We start from the raw sequence: 15,497 nt of genomic DNA on the forward strand, positions 1-15,497 counted from the left end.
CATCACACTCATGATCAGCTCCTATATTATGAGTCAAAAGATTAAAGCTAGAACCGAAATGTCCAATTAAATATAAATTCATATGATATAACATATTGTTATAAGAAATTGGGGGTAAAGTAATTTGAAAATGGCTTTTCAGAGATATCAGTGCCCAACTTTTACATTATTTTTTTTAATTTTCTATGACAACTCCATAGTAATGTTACCTAAAATATACCATGACTGACTATTTAAAAACCCTTGGTCACTATTTTGTTTTCTCAAATACATTTCAATATGTTGCTCCTTTGCATAGTACCATTATATGGATTGGTTTTTAAGCAGACATTTATACAAATATTTTGATGCATTTAAAGAAGATGTTCACTTGAAGCTATGGAGAAATACTTGATCAAATAAGGCAGATTTGAAAGCATGGCAGCAAATTAAATTTGTATTTGCCCAAACCTGGAGTCCACAGACATAGAGGAACAAATTGAAAAATGTATATGCAATAGAAACAAGATAATTTCTTGTAGCAATAGCACATTGTTTTGACAACTCTGAAACATAAAGCTTTCAGGTCAAGTAGAGAGAATTGCATGTTGTGCTTCAGTTTATTAGCAGAACGTAGCTCAGGTGAACATTCAGGGGAAAGATTGAAGCAGTGAGGAGCGATAGTAAGTGGGTATCTACGAAATTTGATTTTAGTCATTTAAAACTAGTTGACAGCATTTTCTATGGTTTCAGCTGCTGAGATTGCATAGAATTAGTTAATGTTGTGAGCATTTTCTTATTGAGAGATATCTTATTAAGTTTCTCTGTAAGACTTTGTGTGAGTTTACCATATTCAATGCAGACAATGATATTTCATTCAATTTTAACAATCGTCTTACTGGTTCTTATGTACTGTCATATTTTCAGGGATAGAGTATGCATTTTTCATATGAATTAGGAAAGTATTGTATTCAAAGTGTAGCATGTGTTTCTTCTACAGTAGATAAGTGCCATAATATGAATTTTGAAGAGAATCATTTCAAGATTGCTTTTCATATGAAGAAAACAAAATACCAAGCTTATATGAATACTATTTGGAGGGGGGGGGGAAAGAAGATCCCTGGAAATCTTAAAACTACCATGAGCAGGGACAAGTAGAAATTATAGTGATAGTTTACAGATATCTTATGGCATGAAAACATACATGGCTGTGGGGAATATAATTCTTTTCATATTTTAAAAAAACTTGTTTCAATGAAGATTTCACTGCATATGCAATTTGTGAACTGAAAGAGGCATTTTGCACTGAACCTATCTATACAATATCTTCCCAGTAATGTGACAGGTTAATAGACAAAATGTGTTAAATGTTGTGTTTAAAGAGCTGTGGATAGGTGATTGATAATATAAACAAAATAAATATATAGTATGGCTTGCAAGTGGAGCACTTAAGTATAGATGTTGTTACATAAATATTTTGATTACTCAATAATGTTAAATCCGTTCAGTTAAGAGAAATCAAAGATATTAGCTGAAAAACTGCAGGCACCTTCCAAGTCCAAATGATCCTCACACTGGTTTCCACAGGGATTTTGAATAAAACATGTAGCTTCATACTCTATGGCTGACTGCATGACCGCTGACATTGAATAAATATGTACCTTTTATTATTAACACAGAAAAATACAAAACAATTTAATAATAGAGAACACCAATATGAATCTCAAGCATCTTCAAGGGCATTTGACTCAATAAACTTGAAAAATAGAGTATTACAGTTTATAAAGCAGCCACCTTGATGCCTGAAATTAAAGGGCCAGTTGAAGAGACTAGTTGAATGAAATCAGGGTCACAATTACTTAAAGTAGGATCCACACAGTTGGGTTGTCCAGCTGAATGTGTTCAGTTTTAAAGTTTTCTTATCAAAACACAACTGTGCAGATTAAGTGTCCCCCCACCCCCGTCTCCCCCCCTCCCCATGCACACAGGACAATACCCTGTGCTTCCTTGGATATCAGAATATCTCTGGATGTAAAATGCAACTAATAAATTATGCCCCATTGTGGCCAACATCCCTCAAAGTTGGTTTGAAGAAGTATTTCAATCATGTAAACTTCAGTCTTACTTTTGAATGTTTGAGCCCAAACCTTTAATGATAATTGACATCACTTTAAAACACATCCCCATATATTAATGTTTTCTGGAACATTTGGCACATGAATTCAATTGAAAATTCATCTGTTTCTGCATAGAACTATACAACAGACTTTATTATTTATTTAGTCTTTCTTTTCTTTGGACTTGGACTTCTTTAAATTACCAAAGTTTTTCATTGTTTTTTCAGCAGAGGGAGATTACCATCACCCAGATTTTGCTCCACCTCTGCATTTAGAATTCTTCCTTCATGCACCACTGGGGGGATTGTTCTCTCCCGGGCATTGTTTTCTCTCTCACTTTTGAGGAGCTATCTTGGAGGCCTCTTTGTCAGTCTGGGGATGCTCATGGGAGGAGTATTTCGGTTGGGACTGGATGGGATGAGAAGGATTGGGCAGGATAATAGATGAGAATTGACCTTTGGCCCTCAGAGAGTACAAAACCCTTGGGCTGTATTTGGTCCCACAGGACTAATAGGAGACGGAAGGAGATTTCTCTTTAAAAGGGCCCTCTTCAGGGCAATCACATTTATGGTAGATTATCCTGTGACTAGGCCCAAACCTGCCAGGATCACAGCACAGGCCGTGCACATAGATTTTCTTGAGCTTCCACTGATCCCATGGGATCTACGGAGCTTGAAAAAGGGTCCTGCTGTTATTGTGGGGGTGAGTGGGGGGATACAAACCCTGCCCCATGACAGTGATTTTTGAGGATCTCCTTAAGGGGATCCTTGTAGACCACCTTCCCTGGGAAGGTGAACAGGGCTCGTTTCTTTCAATGTGACTAAAAGAATCACTAAACAGAGATTCTCCTTTAGGTTTCTCTATTATGCACAGAGCTCCCAGCAGACTCGATTTCTCTTAAATCTCCTTGGGATTTGGGATTCTCCGACTATCCATGCTACTAGAATGAAAAAGTCTCCCAGTCCTAGAGGACCCAGGAATCTCCTCCTACCTTCCCCAGCTTTTGTGTATCTTTTTCTTTCTCCTATGTCATTTTTCTGTCTCCATAAACTCCCTGGCTTCCCAGAGTGGTGCTGCTTGCTGCCAAATAGGCACCACCATGATCAGCTCCCATGTAGAATAATATAGCCCATTTTAATTTTGAACCAAATTCTTAATATAGTATTAATATAAATATTCTTAACTATGATTCTAGAATGTGAATATCGCTTCACTCCACACACTTAAGCAATGTTGAAAATACATTCTCATTCTTGTACAGCACTCCAGTGGTAAGTTAGACATATAAATTCACTTTGGCCTGAAACTTGGTATAAAAATGTCTTCTTAAGAGGCTGATCTCTGTCTATCCTGTTGCCTGTTTTGGCTCCCTATGTGGTAAACAGTGTTCACTGACTCTAGTTTTTTGTAATGTTTATATAATACAGTGAAATACTCTTGAAAGATTTTATTTTTATTTTTACTTTGTACATCCATATTTCTCAAATATCATTACAGTATTTCAAGGAAGAATAAAATATGCCAACATATTTATGAATCATGAGATTTAACACAGACCAAAGTAGATCTTATTATTGATGTGCTTACTGCTTCATTAAATTCCCCTTAAGGTTTGCAGCATGGATATGGATCATTTGCAATAATAATTATGCAGTGATCGATTGATTGTGTCTGACATTGTACTTGTCACCTTGAAATGCAAAATCCATTCATTTTCAACAGTGTGAACATTTTTCTCTAATCTTGCACACCAGCGTGCAATAGTTTATTTTATGGAGAAAGTACCATTTATAAAGTTTGGAGACTTAACATTAACCTTTTGCTAAAAATGAAGTATCACTTGCCATTTTACAAAAATGAAAATCATCCAACCAGCAATTTTTTTAGATTAGAAAACAGTCTAATTTCAAAAGGATTTTTCAAACAAAAATGCTTGTATTTCAGTTGAGTGCTACATGTATATTGCAAATGTTAGTTTTCTGATACCTCTCCTTTTGAGAGAGAGCATGAGGATCATGACTGATGAAATTTCAACCGTGAAATCCTCTCTGCTTTTAAGATTGGCTTCTTTTTTTCAAGAGGTCTACGTTTTTTCTTCTCCTCCCTCTGCCCCCGCCAGGGCTGGCTCCAGGCACCAGCGCAGCAAGTAGGTGCTTGGGGCGGCCAACGGAAAGGGGTGGCACTTCTGCAGAAGAACGAAGTGGCGCGGTGGAGCCACCGAAGTGCCACCGATCGCAGGTTTCCCCCCTCCCCCCCGGCCGCTTGGGGCGGCAGAAACACTGGAGCCAGCCCTGACCCCCGCCAAGAATTTATTTCTTGAAATCACTGGCAGTAATATTTCAATTGAAAAATCAGCACGCAATGTTTTAGTTTTAATCATTTTCTGAGTTATATACTGTACACTTAGTGTTCTGAATGGTGTAATTCATTCATGCCTATCCAATCTTATCTCTTTTTAGAGTTCATACAGTGGTATGTTGAGAAATTATCCTGCTGGGTCTGTTTGCTTTTGACTTTGAGAACTTTGGAAGGGACACTTATTAATATTGGCTTCCAGCACTAGGGAAATAGTTAGTTGCTGGGTCTCAGAAAAAATAAAATCTACACTAGCTCCCTAAGCAAGAAAAGTATCCCATTGCAAATATCCCTAGACACTTCACTGTGGACCATACATTGCACTTGACCTCTGCAGAATCTCCATAGATGTTAATAGGAGCAGATAAGAGGAGTTAGGGCAAATATGTCCCTATTACTAGTGATATTTGATTTTTGTTCCAGGCTGTCTTATCAAAAATTAAAAAGACAAATTTAAGCTGAAAGTTTGGGCCTAAGAATCACTGTCCAGCTACATTGAGGATAAGTAAGAATATGTCTACATTTGAGCTGGAAGATGCGTTTCTCAGGTCACTCAGACATACCTTCACTCGCTCTGCTCAGGCTAGTGCCTCAAAATAGCAGTATGTTCATATCTGCTCGGGCTAGACTCCCCACATACAATTCTGCCCAGCCCTCTGGCTCAGTATTCAGGCATCTAGCCTGAGGTGTCACCCATACTGCCAGGGATGCACTGCTATCTGTTAGACACTAGCATGAGCAGAACTAGCGTGGGTACATCTGTGTGAGCTGGGAATCACACCACCCAGTTCAAATGTAGACGTACCCTGTAACCTACAAAAGTCCTTTGATGACTTTTAGTAGTTTGGAAGCATTAAAAATATCCTTTTACTTAAGTAAAACATTTTTGTTATATCTTAAAACTGTGCGCATCTTGTAGCGGAAACGTATGTTGGACAGATATGTGACTATATAAATAATATGAAAATTGGGAGGTTTTGGTACTAATACAACCATTTGTAGAAAAACCACACCACAGTGACCCCTTCTAGTATTGATGTGGTAAAATGTTACTTCCAAAAGTAAAAATTTACAGAGTTTTTAAGTCAGGCATGCTCACAATCTCAGGCTTATGATGATCAGTTAAAAACTGTGCCATATGCCACATGGCATGAAAGTTGTGCAAGCAGCAGGCGTTTTCAGCTGAGATGTATGTATAGTTGGGAGGCTTGGCAGTGAAACGTGCCTGATTTCCTCTCCCAGCTCTTTCTGATTCATTTTGTCCTGCCATACCCCCTTTATTGTAATGACTCTATTCAGGACTGAAAATTGTCAGAAAATGTCCCAGGTCAGAAGTGATCTTTTTCAACAGTGAGAACAGTTCTAGCTAGATTGTACCCATTTGGGGGAGTGGGGAGAGAAAGAGAGAGAGAGACAAACAGACACAGACACAGACACACACACACACACACACACACACACACGTAGATATATATCTTTTGTTGAGTTAACTGTTAGTTGTTGTGTTTGTACAGCACCTAGCACAATGAGATCCTGGTTGATGAGTAGGGCTCCTAGATGCTATGCCAATAGAGATTGTTACCATCATCATCCATGGGAAAGTAAAATGTCTCTCTTCTTTTCAGATTTTGATCCCCAAGTCAATTGTACATGGTCATGACAATCTCCCTAAGCCTATAAACAGCGCATCAAATTGTACCTGGGTGTTGTGTTCTCTACCAAGGGAAAACAACCAGAGACTTGTGCAAAACGTCCTTTTAAAACATTAAGGTCATCATTATTATACCAGTAGCACCTACATTTCCTGATCTTGGTTAAGGCCCCTAGATGCTGTTGTAATACAAATAATCAATAATAGCAGCAATAGAGCAAGGGAAAGACAATATAAGCAGAATAGTGGCATTGAAGCGGAATGAGAAGGAGGAATAAGAGATGGGTGGGGTGTTAGTGAAGGGGCTGTGAGGGGGAAAGAAGTGGAAGGATGTCAAACCAGACAACTAATCAGCAAACAGAACATACTGCTCGGAGTTGACTGAAGAAGTCACAGTCTGATGGTGATATTGGCAGGGGTGCTGGAACAATGTTTATAGTGGGGGTGCTGATGATGGTAACCATTGAAACCATGTTATTTGGTGTTTGTTATTCCTCCAAGCCGGGGAGTGTGGCAGCACCCCTAGTTCCAGCACCATTGGACACTGGTGTCTCTAGCTATTCACGCCACATCCTTTTCCTGCTTGGGGAGCCTCGCTGGGGGCTGCTGTTTTTACCTAGCCCAAGCCCTCCTAGGTTATGGGTATGAATGTATGTTTTTGTCCAAGTAGGAACATGGATCTCTGAGCACGCACACGCTTGGTACATGGCATTAGTCACAGGATAAAATGGGGATGTTTCAATGATGCTAACTTTTGTTATTTTATCTTACGTCCCCATAAATTTGGAGTTTCTCTTAATGCCCCAGATCCTTAAATCAGGAGATTATGTGAGAATCTCCACTTTTAAGGGGGGGGAGGTTGTGTTTGTTTTTGTTTTAATGTAAGTTTCTAGCCTCATGATTGTGGAGGAAAACCTTGAAATTGAGGACAGAGTGTACCTTAAGGCACAAACACCAGAAGGCAAAGAAAAGGCACACTCATGGGTTTTAAGCCAATCTCATGATGTTTTGGTGCCTGACATGATTTTTGAATGCTTGTATTTGGCAATGCTGAAGTTTTTTGTTGGAGCCATTTAATTAGCAGCATATCACTGAGCTGCAGCAGTGGCTATGGAGTAGCCTTGGGAGAAGGATTCTTTTTTCCTTGGTTCCTATGGAAAACCCCAGGACACATCTCAAGTGATCGGGCTGTGTGCTGATTTCCATGATTGGGCCCTTAGTTAACTAGAAAGGTATATGTATTGCATTATCTGCTGTTCTGTTCATGGAAGGTGCAATGGTGAAAAAACATATAAATGTGGTTTTGAGCACTTGTTCATTCCTGATGATGATAATGATTTTGTTTTACACCATTTTGCTCAGTATGTGCAGCTGTTTTAACCAATTTTTCCCCTCAAACTAATCAGAAGGAAAAATAAATTCTGCAGTGGCTCATGTTAGTTTAATTGGTTTAGGGCAGCTATGATTGAAATGCAGATTAGTGCTGTATAGAAGTCTGGTGCACCTTTCTGTATGAATTTAATAGATGATTCTGAATGCCTTTTTCAGGAATGGATAAGAGTGAGAATGTTTTGTTGCATTTATTTTCCTTTGCTGATTTGTAGTAGTTTGTGCTACTTTGAGATACAAAATAAATAAATAAATAAAGAATCAATTCCTCGTTAATATACAAACATTCTAATCAATAGTAGCTCATCATTTGGAAGTAAGCTTATCAGTGTGCTTGACTAACATCTGTACACTACTAGCTGGATTCTACTACTTTCCATTCACTGTGCATAAACTAATCTGTGATTGAGCTTGGACTACTCTAGACCTCATTCTTGTGAACTCTAGCTGTGATTGCCAGACTGGTCTGAAGCAGTCCAAACTCTATTGCAGTGTACTGCACACACAAATTAATGGAAGAAAAACTGCGGAAGCCATAGCAACCCCTAGAGTTTCCGTAAATGAGGGAAGAGAAGTCTACAGTGTAATTCACAAAAACCTGTAATACCTGTAGTAATATTACAGATACAGTTATTGGGGCCCTTCTATTTCAGCATTAGTTTCAGATTTGTATCCAAAACATTGAGTTAACTGTCTAAAAAAGAGAGAATACAGTGATACTGAGTTTTATGATGTGCCATTAAAATATCTTGCAGCACACAGAAGTTACAATAATAGTAATATTACCATGCAGTAAGAAGAGGTGAGAGAACTATAGTGCAAGATAGTAGATAAGGAGAGGTGTGAAGAGTGAGGCTCCAGTTTGTGGAACTGGTTCATCTCTATTGTAAGCAGCACAATGGAGGTGGATTTGATCTGCATTTTGAAGTGGGAGGGGGACCTCAATGAGGAAGATTGGATGTCTGGTCTAGGTAGCCATTGCAGCAGGAGCGAAGGGTCACCCTCCAACAAGAGGCTGTTACTATAATATATGGAGATATACCTATCTCATAGAACTGGAAGGAACCCTGAAAGGTCATCGAGTCCAACCTCCTGCCTTCACTAGCAGGACCAAGTACTGATTTTTGTCCCAGATCCCTAAGTGGCCCCCTCAAGGATTGAACTCACAGTCCTGGGTGTAGCAGGCCGATGCTCAAACCTCTGAGTTAACCCTCCCCATGTATGTATCATACTCTGTGTATGATTTCTGTATACACTAAGTCTTGCAGATCATAACTTCCAAACAAAAGAGAAATCATTGTGAATCTTCTATGTAAATCTGAAAACATTATAATAAAAATATTAAAATAGGTTCCCTGAACATGTCTTAGCTTTAGGGATACATCATTGATTATTCCCTTCTAGAATAAACGTTGGACTTCAGCCTTGTTACATTGTATTATGTACCCCCAGCCTCCACCACTGGAACTAATCTTTGGTGTCTGTGACCCATATTTAATGAACCATCTTGTTCTGTTCAGATTATTTTCCCGCCCATTCCAGGAGAGGCATTTAAATCTAAGGAGTTGTTGGTAACATAAGTAAAGAAATGTGTTATCAAACTAACCTACATTTTATATAAATGGTGTTTAAATGGGGTTAAATGTATATACGTTAGGGGGTTGTACTGTAACTAAGTTAATTTAAATCTGTTTAGTTACACAGGTGTGACATTTCTACTACAGTGCAGCCCTGAAATTAAGGTAATGGGTAGGGTATGTCTTAACGGGGGAAACCGGGCATTTTTCAGTTGTTAGCTCAGTTGAGTAAACTTAATGGGATTGCATTTTAGCAAGATTTTTCAATTAGAGAAATATGTGAAGCCGTGTTAGCTTGCTTCACTTTAGCCTAAGTTCTCCCCTGAACTAAAATACCTGCTAGCGAGCACAGCTTCACCCATGTAGCATGCATCTCAACAGACTCTTTCTATCACATTAAACTGACTGTTTAGCTAGCAATTGAAAAACACCCTTTTCTCCACCAAGACAAGGCCACAGAGTGATTATCTAGTACACTATTTACTCTGTTTGTTATTGCTATTTATTGAGTTGCTTAAGTGGGTATTGAAAGGTTCATTAAAAGTAGTAGTAAGACAAAGGGAAGGAGAGAGGGAGGGAGACAGAAAGAGGGTAGAAAAGAGGAAAGGGAATGAACAAAGTGATGTAGAGAGGTACTGTAGCTAGCTAGGTTGATATTTACAGTCTGTTGTATCTCTTAGAACAGCGGTTTTCAATTTTTTTTATTTGCATACTCCTAAAAATTTTTAAATGGAGGTGTAGACCCCTTTGCAAATCTTATATAGTGGGGTCCGCAGACCACAGGTTGAAAACCACTGTTCTATGGTAATTACAACCTTTAGCGGACCTTTTAGACATAGTCTATGAACCCACAGGAATCTGTGGACCACAGGTTGAAAACCTTTCTCTTAGAAGTCCTATTATGGAAAATCCTGTTGTTCTTTGAGTACTGTTCCTGTGGGTGCTCCACTCAGGTGCGCTTGTGCCGCCATGCCTTTGGTTGGAGATTTCTCATAGTAGAGCTCATTTGACCCACTCATGCATGCATGCTAGTCAGCCCCGTGCTGTTGTTATATAGCACTGTGTGGGCAAGCTACCCTCAGTTCTTTCTTAACCGTCTCAGCCTGAGACGGAGCTCTGGCAGTTTTCCCCCTTGAGATTACCTCACCTGCGTCCCAGTCTTTATTCTAGTAGTAAGCTTATAGTAATTCTTAGTATTAGTGTAATGAGTTAGTTAGTAGTAGTAGCAGCTTTAGTTTAAAAAAAACTTTACAAAATTATTTTTAAAAAGTTATATATATTGATAGTTCTTGTTCACTGGGACGTTATGACTAGTTCTCCCAATTTCAAACAAAGTCTGTCATGACAGGAGGCAATGCCAGTAATTGATGGGCGCATCTGTTGCCCCAGGGAATTGTACATTGCCCAGAAGGAATTTGTGTCTGGTGTTGATATCTAGAGACAGAAAAAACAGGGAGAGCAAACTTTGTTTCCTCACGATGATGGAGAGCTCGATGCACCTGGCTTCTGACTCAAACCAAGGGATTCCCTGTACACGGTCTCTGAGCAAGTCTGCTGCCTCCCCTGTCTCTGAGCCATGCTCCTCGAGGGCATCTAATAGGAAGACCCAAGACTTCTCTCATGAGTCTTCCAAAGATAGTGCTCCAATTTCTCCAGGTAGGGATTCTACCTCAAAAAACCTGAGGTTGTCAGTGTCTTCAGCTACTTAAACACCATGTGCTCTCCATTCTGGTGCCCATGAGGGTGCTGGTTCCTCAGGTACTGAGGGCACTGCTAGATCAAAAGATGTCAAAGTCTCTGGCCCAGAGAGATCGTTGGTACTGTTAGCGGACTGAGGTGGCAAGAAGAGCTCTTCCTCTGCTTCTTCGGTACCAAAGAAGCCCGCTTGAGCTCCGACCTATGTCCCTTGGAGCGGCTGAGACTCTCAGAGCTATCAGCTCCCTTGGCTGCTCTTACTTCGATTCAGACCATGGACTCAATACTGGCACTATGCTTGGTACTGCAGAAATTGCATTTTCCCTGCGACCTGACTGTTTCTGAGACACCCGATTCTCTGCTGCTAAGCTCCGACGTATTTTTGGTACCGAGGGCATCGAGATTGCTGGAAATTTGCCTGGTACCAATGGTTTCACCTCAAATTTCTCTGTGAGCTTCACCATTCCATAGAGAAATTGAGGAAGAAGATTCTGATAAAGACCTTGCCTCAGCCTCTCAAATATGGTCCAGGGCTCTCGTCCTCACTCCTATAGAGGACCTTTTCCAGAAGTCTCTGATGAGCCTATGACCATTCATGGCATAAGGTCTCAGCCACCATCTGCCTTATACACCACTTCCTTGGCCATACTGGGACCCTTGGGCAGCCTATCATCTAGACCTGTGTTTCTCAACCTGGGGGTTGTAGCCCCCAGGGGGGCCACGGGACAAGTTTAAGGGGATTGCAGGGGCAGGGCTGGCATTATTGGTGGCAAGCAGGGTACTTGCCCTGGGCCCTATGCCAGGAGGGGCCCTACAACAGTAAGTTACATGCTTCAGCCCCACCGTCTGGGGCTTGGGCTTCAGACAAGGCTCACAAGTAAAAAACGAGCACAAGTATCACACTGAAATATAAGTACAATATTTATATTCCAATCAATTTATTTTATAATTATATGGTAAAAATGAGAAGGTAAGCAATTTTTCAGTAATAGTGTCCTATGACACTTTTGTATTTTTATGTCTGATTTGGTAAGCAAGTACTTTTTAAGTGAGGTGTAACTTGGGGTATCGAAGACAAATCAGACTCCTGAAAGGGATACAGTAGTCTGGAAAGGTTGAAAGCCACTGTCTTAGACCTTTCAGCCTCTGAGAGAACCTTTGAGAAAGCTTGTGGCTGATGTGGCTGAATTCTATCTCACCTCTGCCCAGAAAGCTTTTCAAATAACGGTGGAAAATCTTTTAAAATGTAAATCCCCAGCCATAATATTGTTCCACTTACAGTATTTACTTGGAAAGGCTTCGCTTTTCATAAATGAATAAAGAGCATGTCCCGAGTTTTGTAGAAGTTTAAATCTCCGTTTTGAGTTTAATTAGTCCATTACTGATTGAAAATGACCCCTTTGGAAAAGAGGGTGCATTGAAACCACGTGCTGCAGGCGCTGAAAAATGTGATGTATGCTGTTTGGAGACATGCCAGGATACTTGCAATTAAATGATTCATTAAGCATCTCTCCACTGCTAACTTTTAAGGTGGATTAAGGAGGCAGACATTAAAGATGTCTAACTAAGGATCATTAAAACAAAGAATTCCTGGGTATGAAATGCACTCTGTATCAGCGTTCTGGCATCATGTGGATTCTGCACATTCTCTCTGCCCATTATTGCTTTGTAATGGAGTATTTTGCAAACAGACTGCTGCATGAGCCTAACCCAGCAAACAATTCACATTTCAAATTCATTTTACTTTAGGTCTCAAAAAACAATTTTAGCCGTTCTTTGAAATGTTTGCTGTAATTTTGGGGAAACGTTATCTTGGTGTATGTGGGGGGTTGCACCGGACTAGACTGGAAGTGAATAGGGCAAAATTATATGATTATCAGGAGGTGGCTTTACAGAGGCAAAAAGCAGAATTGGTTTCTTTCTCAGGTTGAAGTTGACAACTTAATACATATACAGGGGAAATCGCTCCTTAAAGCCCTGATTCAGCAAAGCACCTAAGCACATGCTTAACTTCAAGCAAATGCTTAAGACCCATTGAAGTCAAAGTTAGATATGTGCTTAAGTGCGTTTGCTTAATGGGAATGAATTTAAGCACGTGGCGCCTCTAAAGTCTTCAGTTTAGACATTTCTCCCTTTGTCTAGGTATATTTCACTGCTTCATAGTGCAGGAAAGAGGTTGTCAAGCTGAACCTCCTGAAGCTAAAGCAAATATTGTTACTATCCCTTCATATACTGGGGATAATAGAAGGACACAACTCAGGGGTTGTATCGTATGACTGGAGAATTGCTAACATAGTTCTATCTTTACGAAAGGGGAAAAAAAGTGATCCAGGCAACTACAGTCCTGTTAGTTTGACATCTGTAGTATGCAAGGTCTTTGAAAAAATTTTGAAGGAAAAAGTAGTCAAGGACATTGAGGTCAATGGTAATTGGGACAAAATACAACATGGTTTTACAAAAGGTAGATCATGCCAAACCAACCCGATCTCCTTCTTTCAGAAGGTAACAGATTTTTTAGACAAACACAAATGCAGTGGATCTAATTTACCTCGATTTCAGTAAGGCATTTGATACGTTTCCACATGGGGAATTATTAGCTTAACTGGAAAAGATGGAGATCAATATGAAAATTGAAAGGTGGATAAGGAACTGATTAAAGAGGAGACTACAATGGGTCGTACTGAAAGGTGAATTGTCAGGCTGGAGGGAGGTTACTAGTGGAGTTCCTCAGGGATCAGTTTTGGGACTAATCTTATTTAATCTTTTTATTACTGACCTTGGCACAAAAAATAGGAGTGTGCTAATAAAGTTTGTGGATGACACAAAGCTGGGAGGTATTGCCAATACAGAGAAGGACTGGGATATCATACAGGAAGATCTGGATGACCTTGTAAACACGAGTAATAGGAATAGGATGAAATTTAATAGTGAAAAGTGCAAGGTCATGCATGTAGGGATTAATAACAAGAAAGTTTGTTATAAGCTGGGGAGGCATCAGTTGGAAGTAAGAGCGGAGGAGAAGGTCCTCGGAGTATTGGTTGATCACAGGATGACTATGAGCCGCCAATGTGATATGGCAGTGAAAAAAGCTAATGTGGTCTTTGGATGCATCAGACAAGGTACTGCTTTACCATGTTATATTCGAATTTGTGTTATATCAGATTGCGTTATATCAGGGTAGAGGTGTAGTTCCTAAGGCCTTGTCTACACTACGAGAGTAGTTCGATTTTACTTGCATCGAATTTTTGGAATCGATATTGCAAAGTCGAACGTGTGTGTCCACACTAAGGACAGTAATTCGACTTTGTGCGTCCACACTAACGGTGAAAGCGTCGACATTCGAAGCGGTGCACTGTGGTCAGCTATCCCACAGTTCCTGCAGTCCCCTCTGCCCATTGGAATTCTGGGTGTAGCCGGCAATGCCTTCTGGGTAACAAAATGTGTCGAGGGTGCTTTTGGGTAACTGTCGTCATCCGTCCATCACTCCCGCCCTCCCTCCCTGAAAGCGCCGGTGGGAAATCAGTTCGCGCACTTTTCCAGTCATTGACAGCGCGGACGCCACAGCACTGCAAGCATGGAGCACGCTGCGACCATCGCTGCAGTTGTGGCCGCTCTCAACGCCTCGCAGCTTATCATACAGGTTTCCCTGAGGCAGATGCAGAAAAGTCAGGCGAGGAGGCTACGGCACCGCGGTGATGTCCTGAAGTCTGAGAGTAGCACAGACCTCTCAGAAAGCAGGGGACCCAGCGCCGAGGACATCACGGTGGCAATGGGTCATGTTGATGCCGTGGAACGGCGATTCTGGGCACGGGAAACAAGCACTGAGTGGTGGGACAGCATAGTGCTGCAGGTCTGGGATGAATCCCAGTGGCTGCGAAACTTTCGCATGCGGAAGGGAACTTTCCTGGAACTTTGTGAGTTGCTGTCCCCTGCCCTGAAGCGCAGTGACACCCGGTTGCGAGCTGCACTGAGTGTACAGAAGCGAGTGGCCATAGCCCTCTGGAAGCTTGCAACGCCAGACGGCTACCGGTCAGTCGCGAACCGCTTTGGCGTGGGCAAATCTACCGTGGGGGTTGTTGTGATGCAAGTAGCGAAGGCAATCGTTGATGTACTGCTGCCAAAGGTAGTGACCCTGGGAAACGTGGAGGCGATCATAGATGGCTTCGCAGCGATGGGATTCCCAAACTGCGGTGGGGCCATAGATGGAACTCACATCCCTATCCTGGCACCGGACCACCAGGCCACCCAGTACATTAACCGAAAGGGCTACTTTTCCATGGTGCTGCAAGCACTGGTGGACCACAGGGGACATTTTACCAACATCTATGTCGGATGGCCGGGCAAGGTTCATGACGCTCGTGTTTTCAGGAACTCTGGTCTGTTTAGACGGCTGCAACAAGGTATTTACTTCCCGGACCACAAAATAACTGTTGGGGATGTGGAGATGCCTATAGTCATCCTCGGGGACCCAGCCTACCCGCTAATGCCCTGGCTCATGAAGTCCTATACTGGCGCCCTGGACACTGAAAAAGAACTCTTCAAATACCGGCTGAGCAAGTGCAGAATGGTGGTGGAGTGTGCTTTTGGCCGTCTCAGGGGGAGATGGAGAAGCTTACTGACTCGCTGTGATCTCAGCGAAACCAATATCCCCATTGTTATAGCAGCTTGCTGTGTGCTCCACAATCTCTGTGAGAGCAAGGGGGAGACCTTTATGGCGGGGTGGGAGGTTGAGGA

The 15,497-nt window shown here is 41.2% G+C and overlaps 1 protein-coding gene across 38 annotated transcripts in view; it reads left to right on the forward strand.

Annotated features, from left to right (window-relative positions):
* RBFOX1 (RNA binding fox-1 homolog 1) overlaps nucleotides 1-15,497 on the forward strand; it is a 2,478,424-nt gene that overhangs the window by 1,909,885 nt on the left and 553,042 nt on the right. The gene's annotated exons all lie outside the window — the stretch shown is intronic.

The sequence above is a fragment of the Chrysemys picta genome, chromosome 10 (assembly GCF_011386835.1).
Source record: "Chrysemys picta bellii isolate R12L10 chromosome 10, ASM1138683v2, whole genome shotgun sequence".
NCBI classification, from domain to species: Eukaryota; Metazoa; Chordata; order Testudines; family Emydidae; genus Chrysemys; species Chrysemys picta.